Source organism: Pocillopora damicornis, chromosome 9 (genome assembly GCF_964200805.1).
Source record: "Pocillopora damicornis chromosome 9, jaPocDami1.2, whole genome shotgun sequence".
In the NCBI taxonomy this organism is placed as follows: domain Eukaryota; kingdom Metazoa; phylum Cnidaria; class Anthozoa; order Scleractinia; family Pocilloporidae; genus Pocillopora; species Pocillopora damicornis.
In genome coordinates, this window is record NC_142678.1 from 8,942,773 (window position 1) to 8,955,690 (window position 12,918).

General features: G+C 37.4%; 1 long non-coding RNA gene across 2 annotated transcripts; it reads right to left on the reverse strand.

Moving 5' to 3' along the window:
* Positions 1 to 82: 82 nt before the first annotated feature.
* Positions 83 to 3,710, reverse strand: LOC149039984 (uncharacterized). Of its 2 annotated transcripts, XR_016179562.1 has the most exons (4): positions 3,164 to 3,710; positions 2,915 to 3,066; positions 2,067 to 2,602; positions 83 to 1,790 (listed from the first exon to the last, which is right to left on the reverse strand). It is a non-coding gene; the product is annotated as an uncharacterized LOC149039984 (long non-coding RNA). The 2 variants fall into 2 exon arrangements; XR_016179563.1 differs by lacking the exons at positions 2,915 to 3,066; positions 3,164 to 3,710 and having other exon boundaries at positions 2,067 to 2,108; positions 2,422 to 2,888.
* Positions 3,711 to 12,918: the final 9,208 nt, after the last annotated feature.

Here is a 12,918-nt window from a genome sequence, read left to right on the forward strand (position 1 = left end):
GCCTTTTATGCTACCTGATTTTACAGTTATTAAGAATCTTAATTGTGGTATAAAACAGACAAACTTTGAAACATCATGTGAAAGAATATAACATACATACATATTTAACATTAATTCAACCATTTTCTAAAATAGATCTCTTCCCTAAATCAGTATACTTCTTAACAGTGCAAGCATTGCAAGAAATTACACCCAAGAGACACTTGTGAGTAAAGCTTCCCTTTTCAATGACTTAGCAAATGTGGTAATGTAAAGCAGCTTATAATTAAGACTGATTTAAAGTACAGAAAATTATCAAAATAAGACAGAGGCAACAAATGGTCCAGTTCCTGCACAAGAATATAGACCTTGTTTGATTTGTGCATATGAAAAACAAAGAGCCTTAGAGCAGCAAAGAGTATTCTTCCAGTGGATGTGAGAATACATGCACTCATATTACTACTCTAGATATTATCAAAATATAAACTATCAGCAAGTACTACCGCAGGCATTTGCTAAGTCATTGAAAATAGAGGAAACAGTGACAAGAGTCTGCCTGTGCCCAATTTCAAGCAATGCTTGCTCTAAAAAAAGTCAAAATTGCCTTTGACCGATTGTAAGAAAATATAAATAAGCCAAGTAACCCAATGAGAGCATCAAGAATCTTTTCTTATGAGAAGTGACAAATTACACTTCCCTCTGTTACTATATTCATTTGATTGATGTACTGAAGATCTCCAACAATTAAAATTTGTGCTGGACATAATCTCTGATTGCTGAATCAACATCAGCTACTCTATGCAATAAAAACAAGTTTTACAACCACATTAAAATCAAGCCAAAGTGCAAAAAGTGCCTGTAGCCAGAAAAAAAGAATATATATATATATATACACACTTAAGTTAAAGAATTAAAGAGGATGCATCAATTCTCTGTGACTGAGTTTTGTGCCTAAGTGTTTGTCAGACAGAAAAGTTCTGTCTGACAAGCGTTTAGGTGCGAAATTTTGAGTCACAGAGAATTGATGTGTCCTCTTTAATTCTTTAACTTATGTATACTTAGCTCTACTACCACAGCATTGAGCACTTTATGCCAAGGTAGACTCTACCCCCACATTTACATATATTTATATGTACATATTGTTTTTCTAAAACTATAAGCTAAAACACCAGAAATGGAAGTGGAAGTTTAGCTCAATGTGTGTAATTTGTCTCCCATTCAAGACTTGAAAAACTAATGTATGACTCCCAAAATATCTGAAAAAAATCAGCTATTCTATGTCCAATATTTATCTAATGGTTTGACAACAGGAATATTTTAAAAAATTGCAAAATCAAAAAAACTAAACAAAAAGGCAAAATTAATACAACCCCAAAGTACTTGAACCCTTGTATCTGGACTTCATTGGCAAATGGGCTCAGAAATTTTAGCTGTTCATCTTAGTACCAAAGTAGCAGTTTTTTGGACTTGTACCTCCAAAATGGTCACAACTTCATTAAATGCATGTGATGACAAACACACAAGAACACAGGTCATGAACTTAAAAGGTGAGAGTGATTATTTTGCAACTTTTTATTTTAAGGCAAGAGATTCAGCACCACAAAATTGTCTCTCTTCACTGCAAGCAGAAGAGGTGAAGCAATAGATTTTTAGACCATACCAATCCATTCAGTTTCCAAGTCAACTTAGTCTAGTATCCTGCTAACCATACAAGGATACTCTGCAATAATTTTTTTTTGCAATCCACTGTTGCTCAGAGTACTGCTGATGAGATATCCCTTCTGGGTATCCAACTCTACTGAGGCAGAGAACTGTACAAAAAAACAAACAAATGAGCAAATTAATTTGTTGTCGGAGAACAGTAAATTTTTGCAACTACAAAGTTGCAAAATATTTGTAAGCAAACTGTGCATAAGAAGTAAAAACACAATAATGGTGATCATCAATGATGTATTTTCACCAAACTGTATATGTACTTATCAAGAAAAGAAATCATACATCTATGCACTTCAGTTTTAGTTCAGTATTCATGAATAAATAAGGATTGCTTGTAGACTTAAAAAACAAAACAAAGAAAAGTTTCTTACCCTCGATGGTAGTTGGAATTTCGAAAGCCATTCAGGAGGAACCTGTAGGTAAATATTTGTTTTCAAAAAAATTAAACTGTCTGATAACATCCTATCAATTCACTAATTTTTTAATTTACCAGATTTAAAAATTGGGTTTACTTTGTTTTATGTATGGTGCAAGTAAATACATATCTAATATATTTCAATAAAAATAAAGCAAATCTCGCCATTTTTGTAGGAGCAATCCCCGAGATTTGTCATCTTTAACTGACCAACTGGCACCTTGTGTGTTTTCCTTTAGGATATAATCGAAAGAAAGTAGTCGATAATGTACTCTTCACCATCCTGCTAAGTTTAATATACAAGAACTTACTTAGACAGTGCTCAGTTCTGTCGCCTCGTCCATAAAACAGAGATCCTTGAGCGATTTATAATATTGATTTACCCATTTCTTTCGGTGCCAATGTCACCTCTAAATTTTCATAATCGCTGATGTTTTCTGAATCATCAATCGACGTTTGAACCGTCTTACTCGAAGGACTTGATTCTGCACGCTGAAAGAGTGATAGCCAAAAAATCAGCTTAAGTGGATGCAAACAAAGACATAGACATAAAAATATCAGTTCATCTTTTCAAGAAAAAGATTAAGAATTCAGAGTGAGAGATCCTAAAATCAGAGAATCTTGAAATAAGTTAAATCCATCTTGTGCAAATGCAGTATTCGAACTGTAACCGTCTCTATCTCTCGGCGCCAAAATTTGATCACGTGACTTTAGTTGCGAAACCGCTGAGACTCAACAAGACTCGGGAGAAGAGGCGAACCATTCATGCGTCAAATTCTCTGGTGGGAAAATTAATTATCGTACCGACGAAGAACTCGTGTCATCTCTAGGTTCAGCGTTCATTGCAATCAATTTCTTGAGCTTTAGACGCTCTTTTATAATAGGGATGTAGTGCCTTGGTACGTCTGCATCTTGGGCGATCGCAAGGAGATCTTGGCCACCGCAACCGTCTTTTTCTGCAAGATAAGATACGAACAAAGATCAATGGAGCGGTCAAGTTTGTGAATGTAAAGTTGCAGTAAAATACGTTGTTAAGAAATTTCTTTTGCCTACCTTTCCTTTCTTAAGTCTCATTCCATGCGACTGTAGCCAAGAAACAGCCTCTTCAGTGACGAATTCGCTGCTATAATTCATTATTGTTTCCGACGCACGTGGTCTAGGTTCGACTAAGGCCATCACAGCCAGCTCACGCTCACGTCTCGAGAAAAAGCCAACGATTAATTCGTTATGTGACTCGGTGTTCAGTTACGAGAGGAACCGTTGAAAATTTGAACACTTTATAAGGAATAGTATAGGGAACGAAATATGGTCGAAAAACGAAAATTATTTTCATATTTTCTTTTTTTTTCAAAAATTGCACCTCGTTGGGGCCAAATTGGTCAATCCTACTTGGCTCTTGGAAGGGCCAAATTGAGAAAAAGTTCCAAAGTAGAATTCATAGGGGCCAATTCAGATTTTGGAGGGGTCGAAATGGTACTTGTCACGCCCGTTTTGGCTCAAATAGTCCAAAACGAACCTTGATGGGCCAAACTGGCCCTCGAGAAATTGGGGCCAATTTGGCTTTTGGGGTCAATTTGGCTCTTTTCATTTTACAGTGTACCTTCACTATCGATAGACTCATTATCATCACCATCCCTCCACTCATCTTCATCATCGTCATCCAACTCACCTTTAGCGCGAAGAGAGTCGTTAGTATCATCTTGATTCTGCTATGAATCTCTACTAACTAAACCAACTACTCACCTTTAGCACATAGAGAGTCATAAGTATAATTTTAAAGGTGCCGTATATCTGCATGATACGTTTAACGAGGCTTACCTTCACTACCGCTTGATTCACTATCATCCCCGTCCCTCCATTCATCTTCATCATCGTCATTCAACTCACCTTTTTCACAAGGAGGGTAATAAATATCATATTGAATGTGTTGCGAATCCCTATGACAAGTTCCACGGGGCCTACCTTCACTATCGATAGATTCATTATCATCAGCGTCCCTCCACTCATCTTCATCATCGTCACCCAACTCATCTTAAGCAAGAAGAGAGTCGTTAGTATCATCTTGATTCCGCAATGAATCTTCATAATAAGTTTCATGAGGCTTACCCTCACTATCGCTGGTATCATGATTATCACTGAATCTCCACTCTGCATCTTCATCGTGATCGGGTTCACCTTTGAGACAAAGACAGTCCTTTGTGTCGTCTTAGTTAAGCTGTATATTTCCATAATATGTTTAATGTGGCATACCTTCATTATCGATAGACTTAAGACCATCACCGTCTCGCCACTCAACCTCTTTATAATCATCCGGCTCGCCTTTAACAAATAAAAAGAAAGACTTTAGTTCCTCCTATTTTAAATGTGTTGAGAATCTCCATGATATGTTTTATGAGGTTTACCTTCACTATCGATAGACTCATTATCATCACCGTCCCTCCACTCTTCTTCATCATCGTCATCCAACTCACCTTTAGCGCGAAGAGAGTCGTTAGTATCATCTTGATTCTGCTATGAATCTCCATGATAACTCTCATGGGGCTTACCCTCACTATCGATGAAATCATCATTATCTCCCTCTCTCCACTCTGCATCTTCAACGTTATCAGGCTCACCTTTAGGACAGACAGTTTATCTTAGTATCGTCTTAGTTAAGCTGGAAATCTCCATGATAGCTTTCACGAGGCATACCTTCCTTATCGATAGATTCAAGATCATCACCTTCTCCCCGTTGGGCTTCTTTATATTCATACGGCTCGCCCGTAGCAGGTAGGAAGTGAGATATTAGTATCTCTTATTCTAGAATGGGTCTCCATGATACGCTATATGTGGCAAACCATCACTTTTGATCGATTCGTGATCATCTTTGTCTCTCTACTCATCTTCTTCATCATTAGAAAACTCACATTTCATACAAAGAGAGTCATTACAATAATCTTAATTCTACTGCAAATCTCCATGATAAGTTTTATGAGGTTTACCCTCACTACCAATAGATTCATAACCATCGCCGTCTCTTCATTCGGCTTATTCATCGTGATCCAACTTTAGTACATAGAGAGTCATAATTATTATTTTTAAAGGTGCCGTATATCTACATGATACGTTTAACGAGGCTTACCTTCACCATCGCTAGATTCATCATCATTACCGTCTCTCCACTCATCTTCATCATCGTCATCCAACTCACCTTTAGCACAAAGAGGGTAATAAGGATCATTTTAAATGTGTTGCGAATCCCTATGGCAAGTTCCACAGGGCTTACCTTCACTATCGATAGATTCATCATCATCACGGTCCCTCCCCTCATCTTCCTCATTGTCATCCAACTCATCTTAAGCAAGAAGAGAGTCGTTAGTATCATCTTGATTCCGAAATAAATCTCCATGATAAGTTTTATGAGGCTTACCCTCACTATCGCTAGAGTCATTGTTATCACCGTCTCTCCACTGTGCATCTTCATCGTTATCGGGTTCACCTTTAGCACAAAGAGAGCACTTAGTATCGTCTTTATTAGGCTGTGAATCTCGGGAGTTTCATGGGGATACCTTTACTGTCGATAGATTCAAGATCATCACTGTCTCTCCAATCGGCTTCTTTATCATCATCCAGCTCACCTACAGCGAATACAACGAGTTATTAATACCTCTTGAATTCTAGTATGAGCTTCCATGATGAGTTTCATGGGGCATACCATAGCCATTGATAGACTCGTTATAATCTCTCACTTCAATCATCATCATCGTCATACAACTAACCTTTCATACAAAGAGAGTCATGAATATCATTCTAATCCTGCTCTGAATCTCCATGATAAGTTTTGTAGGGCCTACCTTCACTATCAATAGATTCATAGTCCTCAGAGTCTCTCCATTTGGCTTCTTGATGGTCATCCAGCTCACCTTTCGCTGAAAGAGAGTCGCACTTATCATTTCAATTCCGCTGTGAATCTCCGTGATAAGTTTTTTTGGGAATTACCTTCACCATCGACAGATTCAAGATCATCACCGTCTCTCCACACGGCTTCTTTACTGCCATCCGCCTCACCTTAAACACAAACAGAGTCCTTAAAATCGTCTTAATTTGGCTGTGAATCTTCATGATAACTTTCACGGGGCCTACCCTCACTACCCATAGAATCGTTATCAATACGGTCACTCCACTCATCTTCTTCGTCGTCTTCCAACTCACCTTAAGCACAATGAGAGTAATTACCATGTTGTTAATTCCGATGTAAATTTCCATGATCAGTTTCATCGGATTTACCTTTACTATCGCTGGAGTCATCATCAATATCGCCTATCCTTTCGGCTTCTTCATCGTCGTATACTTCACCTTTAGCAAAAATAGTTGGATTAGAATCATTTTCATTGCGCTTGTGATATGCATGATTTGTTCCATGGGGCTTAGCTTTACTATCGATAGAATCATTATCCTCACTTTCTCTCCACTCAGCTTCTGCATCATCATTTGGCTCACCTTTAGCGCAAAGAGAATTATTTGTATCAGCTTAATTCTGTTGTTAATCTCAAGCATATGTTTTTATGGGGTTTACCTTTACTTTCGCTAGATTCATCATCACCGTCTCTCCATTTAGCTTCCTCTTCTTCTTCTGGCTCACCTTACATACAAAGAGATTCATTAGTATCATCTCAATTCCACTGTGAATCTCCATAATACACTTCATGGGGCCTATCTTTATCATCGATAAAGTCATTATCATCACTGTCTCCCCATTCGACCTCTTCATCGTTTTCAAGCCCGCCTTTAGGACAAAGAGAGTCTTAGTATTATCTTAATTTCGTTGTAAATATCCATGATACGTTTCGTAGGGCTCACCGTCACTATCGATAAAGTCCTTATTGTTGTTGTCTCTCCACTCGGCTTCTTCATCGTCATCTAACTCACCTTTGGCAAAAACAGAGTCATTAGCATCACCTTAATTGCGCTGTGAATCTTCATGACACGTTTCATGGGGTTACCTTCAATATCGATAGATTCATCATCATCATTGTCTCTCCTGACGACTTCTTCATAGTGCACTAGCTCTCCTTTAACACAAAAAGATTCATAAGTATCAATTTTTATATTAAAATTCCTCCATGAATCGCAACCTAATCGCCAGTAAAAGCTTTCGCAAAATTACCTTAGTTTTACCATTAGTACTAAAGGAGTCATTAATATTAGAGTCACTCTGGTGTAAAACTTCCGTTTCGGAATGGTTATTTTCAGAATCAAGAGCTTCATCTTTACTCTTTGAATTTTTGATAAATTATCGTTGAGAACTGACTTTTCCTTAGCTTAAGTTTAATTTGCTCAATGCTCCTAAAACTAAAAAATTCGCGCGCATGACCTTAATGGATCACGAACTGTACAACTTAAAAAGGTGGAGCTGAAATACGCTTGCACGCGTCACGGACTTTCGTGGGCTCACTCAGGGAAACCGTGAAAATGTAGGACATAAAGTAGTGAAAGTACAGACTCGTCAAAGAAAAAGCGAAGTTTTTGAAAACTTTCGGTGCCTGAAATTTCATTCAGGGTTTATGGTTGCAGAAATTCAACTAAGGCGGGTACACAACATATCTTTTGAACACTTCTGTTCCACGGTTTCACTCCAGATCAAACGACGAAAGCTGGCACCTAAGTACTTAAAACTCGGTAAAAACTCCTTTGTCCCATTTTTTATGCAATTACTGATGCGCACAGGCGTTTCTCAACAATCGTCGCTTTGAAGTAGGTTACGTCTGGCAGCTCTGTGCTAATTACTTTCTTGTTGTTATAAGTTAGGTTACATTGTAATCACTCAATCGAAACAGATTCTAAATTTAATTAATAGAACTTCAGTTATCTCTTGAAAGAAAATTTGTTTCCGCACTGCAACTCAACTCCTAATATGAAGAAAAGCTCCGCAATACTGATTCTACGTCACAATTAGGAATTACTAAATTTGCAATCATACGTCAGTAATTAGTATTGGTTACAACATGATTTCGGGTGCAATTTGGTGCAAATAAGCACGAGTAAAGTTTTCAAAGACAACAAAATTGGACGAGCCCGTAGGGCGAGTGCAACTTTTAATCTTTAAAAAAGCATCACAGAAAGTCGAGACGGACGCAGTTTTGGCAGCGCGCACGCTATTTGTAATTTGCACTTGTGTTACAACTTTGCACCCCAGTTACATGAAAATGTACTCGTATTGTAAGTATAGGTAATCACATAATTTCGAGCGCAATTTGGAATAAATAATTACGAGTAACTATTTTCAAAGACTAAAAAAAACATGAAAAAATACGAGATAGCTTATGCAGAAGCAAAGCGCTCGCATCAAGTGCAAAAATAATTTATTCAAACCCTGCAAGTGACGTTGTGCGTTCGGTCAAAACAACCGCGTGCGTTCAAAACAATAATATACAATGATATTTTCACATCTTTAAGGAGGAAAAAGGTTCAAAGTTCGGCTAAACAATTCAAGGAATTGTTCAGTTTGGTTTATCACTTCTTTGCACTGAATTAACCCTCTTCTGCATTGAATTACCTGAAACTGCATTTATCTCAACCAATAAGAATTGAGTAATTTTTTCATGTATCTTATTAATTAAATAATTACACTGCAATTACAATTACAGTACAATACCGCTAAGTCCTTTTAAACAAGATGTTAGCTTTTTAGTCTTGAAACTAAAGAAATACCCTACTGTTTTATTTTAAAAGTAGAACGCTGCGCGTGCAATGTAAAGCTAATCTCTAAAACTTACGCGGAGCAAGAGTTCTCGCTCAGTTCTTTAGAGCAATGTTACTTCCATAAAGAAGAACTTTTGTCGGCTTATAAAAGGGGTATGGATCTTTTCGCTATTCATTCATTCCCATAATTAATGGATGTGATCCTTTATCGATAAGTCTGCCGATGATCTTGTTCGATTCACTGCAGGTGAAGATGAAATAGTCAGTGGAAATGAGTAGTGCAGCCGCTCAGCCGGTTTGCCCTAAACTCTGAGCGGTATTCATACAAACAAATAATTTTTACACCAAGAATATAAATTCAGTGTTATTGCCTCGATGCTGATCATTTAGTGGCTCTCCTCCTTTACTACGATTACTCGAGGCATCGTTGCAATTGTTGAAATATCCTATATAAAGTCTCACACACCTCAGGGTTGTCGGCGATGAGGAAATCATGTGTACACTACAATTCTCCATACACGACGTACGACTCAAACGAGAATCCAAGATGGCGCACTCAGGTATTTCTGCTGGTGCGAAGGGAAGACTTGTTGCTGTGATAGGAGACGAGGTAAGGACCAATTCTCTATATAATCTTGTCTAGTTATCGTCAGAATGACTTAGGTTCACTTTTCTTGGTTAAGGACACTTGCACTGGTTTTCTATTGGGAGGAATAGGAGAAATTAACGCCAAGAGACAGAAAAATTTCCTGGTTGTGACTAAAGGTAAGAAATTTCTCTTTGATTGCTGGGAATTGTGTTCATTAACTCGATTAAAAAAAGAGTAAGCTTAAGAAATAAATCAGACTTAGTAGGAGGAGCAAATTGCATTCTTTTGTAGTCTCAGGAACTTGCAACCAGGATGCGGCAATCATGCAACTGATATGGGGGAGTGTGAAATAATCCCCTCCATTCTACAAAAATTCTTAAAGAGGCGGTTTTTTTTTTAACTATTGAAGTGCTAAGAATGTATCCCAAGTGCTTTTGTTTTGCTCAGTATCGATAGGGTGGCAACCCCAATTGACTCGTAGCAGAAATTTACAAATTAATATGCAACTTTTGCTTCTGACTATGTACCGGTAAATATTTTTTTTTCGTTTAGTTTGGATCCAGTTTCGCAACCGAAAAAGAGGGGTTATTGCTAGTTTTTTAGCGTCGTGGTCGTGATCAACCCTTACACTCACAAGAGCGATCAGGAAATAATTCCTCGTTTTAATATTATACACTTTTACGGATATAAGTGAAGAGAGTTGAGGAAACTATCACATAAAAAGCATCATCTTGCAATAGCAGCAACTTCTTGCATAAGAGATAAACAACCCATGTCAGTTCTTTCAATAACACCCGGCACCCGCTGGAGCTCTGGCAGGTATTCTGTTGTGAATCGCCGTGTATACTTTGCCATGTCCAAGTCAAATTTACAAAACAAAAAGGTTAATAAATAATATAGAAAATAACAGTCAAGTTAGTACTGGAGTATTCACCCCAGGAATTGCGGTGATTTCGCCAACGAGTGATTTCGCCAACGTCACGTTCGCCAACGTCTTTGGTCGCTTAGCCAACGCGATGAGTCGCTTGGCCAACGTCCTACTGGTCACTTCGCCAACGCCAAATATCTAGTAATAGCTTAGTAATAGCTTAGTAAAAAGGGTGCTTACTGATGCTTCGGATGTAATGCTGATACTTGGGTCAGAACATTTTTCAGTTAATGCTAGTTTCGCTTGGCTGACTTCCAAACAATTTGCATATTTTTGACAGATCCAGAAAAAGCCGGCGTGTGAGCACTAACATCGCGGTAATTTAAAACTGTTGGTGTTCCAAAAATGTATAACTCAAAATTTAACTTGAAAAATGCGTTACGATGTGAATTAGCGAGTTACCATTTTTCAGAAACAATCAGAGTTTGTTTTCCAGCCTTCAAAACGAGTCAGAAATAAAATATAACAAGTATAATATCAACAACATTTTAATTACAATACGTACTTTTATAAATATTTACAAGTGCAAAATATTTTAGTGGAAAACCTATTTACAAAACCTTCTGATTCACAAAATATTTTCAATGCAAAACTTATTTACAAAACCTTCTGATTCAAAAAAATGCTTTAGTCAAAACCTATTTACAAAACCTTCTATTTCTCAGCTTACTTCACGCTAGTTCAGTTCGTTCATGATCAGTTACAGCGCGCTGGTCCATTCAAACACGAGCACGTCCTGAGTAGTTGAGCAGCGGTTTTCTCGTTGTTCTCATACTTCTCCCAACTTGCGAATAGTTTTGCCTGAATGTTTCTTGTTGTACGTCGTTGAATTCGTTTCAGTTTGTTGTCAGAGACCAGCCTGATTGTAATATAGCTGTGAGTTTTGCCTCCCGATCAAGTAACTCAATTAGTTAGTTTCAAGCAATTGGATTGGTTTATTTAGAACAATAGGGTAAATTTAACAAGTTTTAACACAATGAGTTTACGCGTCTATTCATATGGTAATATACAAGCGTGTGTTTCTTGTAATACTTATATACTCTTGATCGAAGTTATAATATGCGCTGGAGTTATAGAATTAGTAGTAGTAGTAGTCTACAGTGTATTTATATAAATCTCTCAAAGGCAATTATATAAATCTCTGTTATCGACAAATAAACCTTAAAGAAGAACTTAAGGAAAAGGTTGCACACACGCGACTTTATTGCTCTAAGTTAAATTCAGCAACATACAGTGCCGGTGACGCGTGGCGTGCCGTGCATTTATGTGGGCCCACTGTGTTTTAAGTTGCGCGTACTAAGTTCGAACGTCAAATAAATAACACACAGAAGCAAGAAGAAGTAATGGTAAATTTTTATTTAGAGTAAACTAATACATTGGCGAAGTGACCAGTAGGACGTTGGCCAAGCGATTCATCGCGTTGGCCAAGCGACCAAAGACGTTGGCGAACGTGACGTTGGCGAAATCACTCGTTGGCGAAATCACCAGATACCCACCCCAGTTATTCTTTTGATTCTATAGCCTTTGTTGGTTAGATTCATTCTTTCACTGGCAGTTTTCTTTCTCTGCTTGTTTTGCTTGTTCTATAAAAGTTAATCATGCTCAAAGTAGAAGTGTACATTGTCAGTTACCTAAATAATTTCCAAACAAATTTGTGCTGAACTAAAATTATTAAATACTTTTAGATAAATAAAACAAAAGCAGTTCTTCTCAACTGCTGGTTAGAAAACAAACTTGAAAATCAAAGTTAGTTAAAACAGCTTGCTTGTTAATAGCACATGTAAATCAAATTTGAAATTTTTTTGGAAAGATGTTGACCTTGCCTATAGACACTTAACCTAGGCTTGGCTGTGAAGAGAACTACAAAAAGGCTATTAAACACTTAGTGTCTAAACTTTAATTTATAAAAAAAAAAGCTGTATTTGCTGAAAAATCGAAGAAGACCTTGTTCTACGTTAACACGACGATTGTTTACGATCCGATATGAAACATGAGCTGTAGGAACAACTAAAATTCATTGGCTGATTAATTTAATTCAATTATCCTATGTAAACATTAAATGAACAATTCTGCAGAAAAGAATAATTCTGAGGTTTTCCCAGGAAATAAAACTGGTGAAATTCACTGCCGCAAATCTTTAATTTCACCCAGTAACAAAAAAAAAAAGAAAAAAAAAACACAACACATCAAAAAACAAAACAAGAACTAAACAAAAACCTGCAATGTGTATTTCCAGAAAATATCCATACCCCCACCACGGAGGGAATTTCATATAGGACCCCCCCACCCCTTCGGATTTTCCATTTTGGGGTAGCAGTGGTAGCCCCCCCACCCCTCTGGAATTTCCAAAGAATTTTGTACCACCCCCTATACCCCCTGGAAATATATTTTTTTCTCATAGCAAACAACAAACAAGAGGGACGTGTGATTTTGTCGTGTGTATATTTGAGAGATGGCGTACACGCGCAAGATAAACGTCGCTAACTAGCTTAAACTTAACGTTTGTTTTATTTTTAAATACAATACTTATCCTTAAACATTTAACACAGTATTTTCAGTTGACGAAAGGAGAAAAAACCGTACAGGTCGCAACAAAACACTTTTGAACTG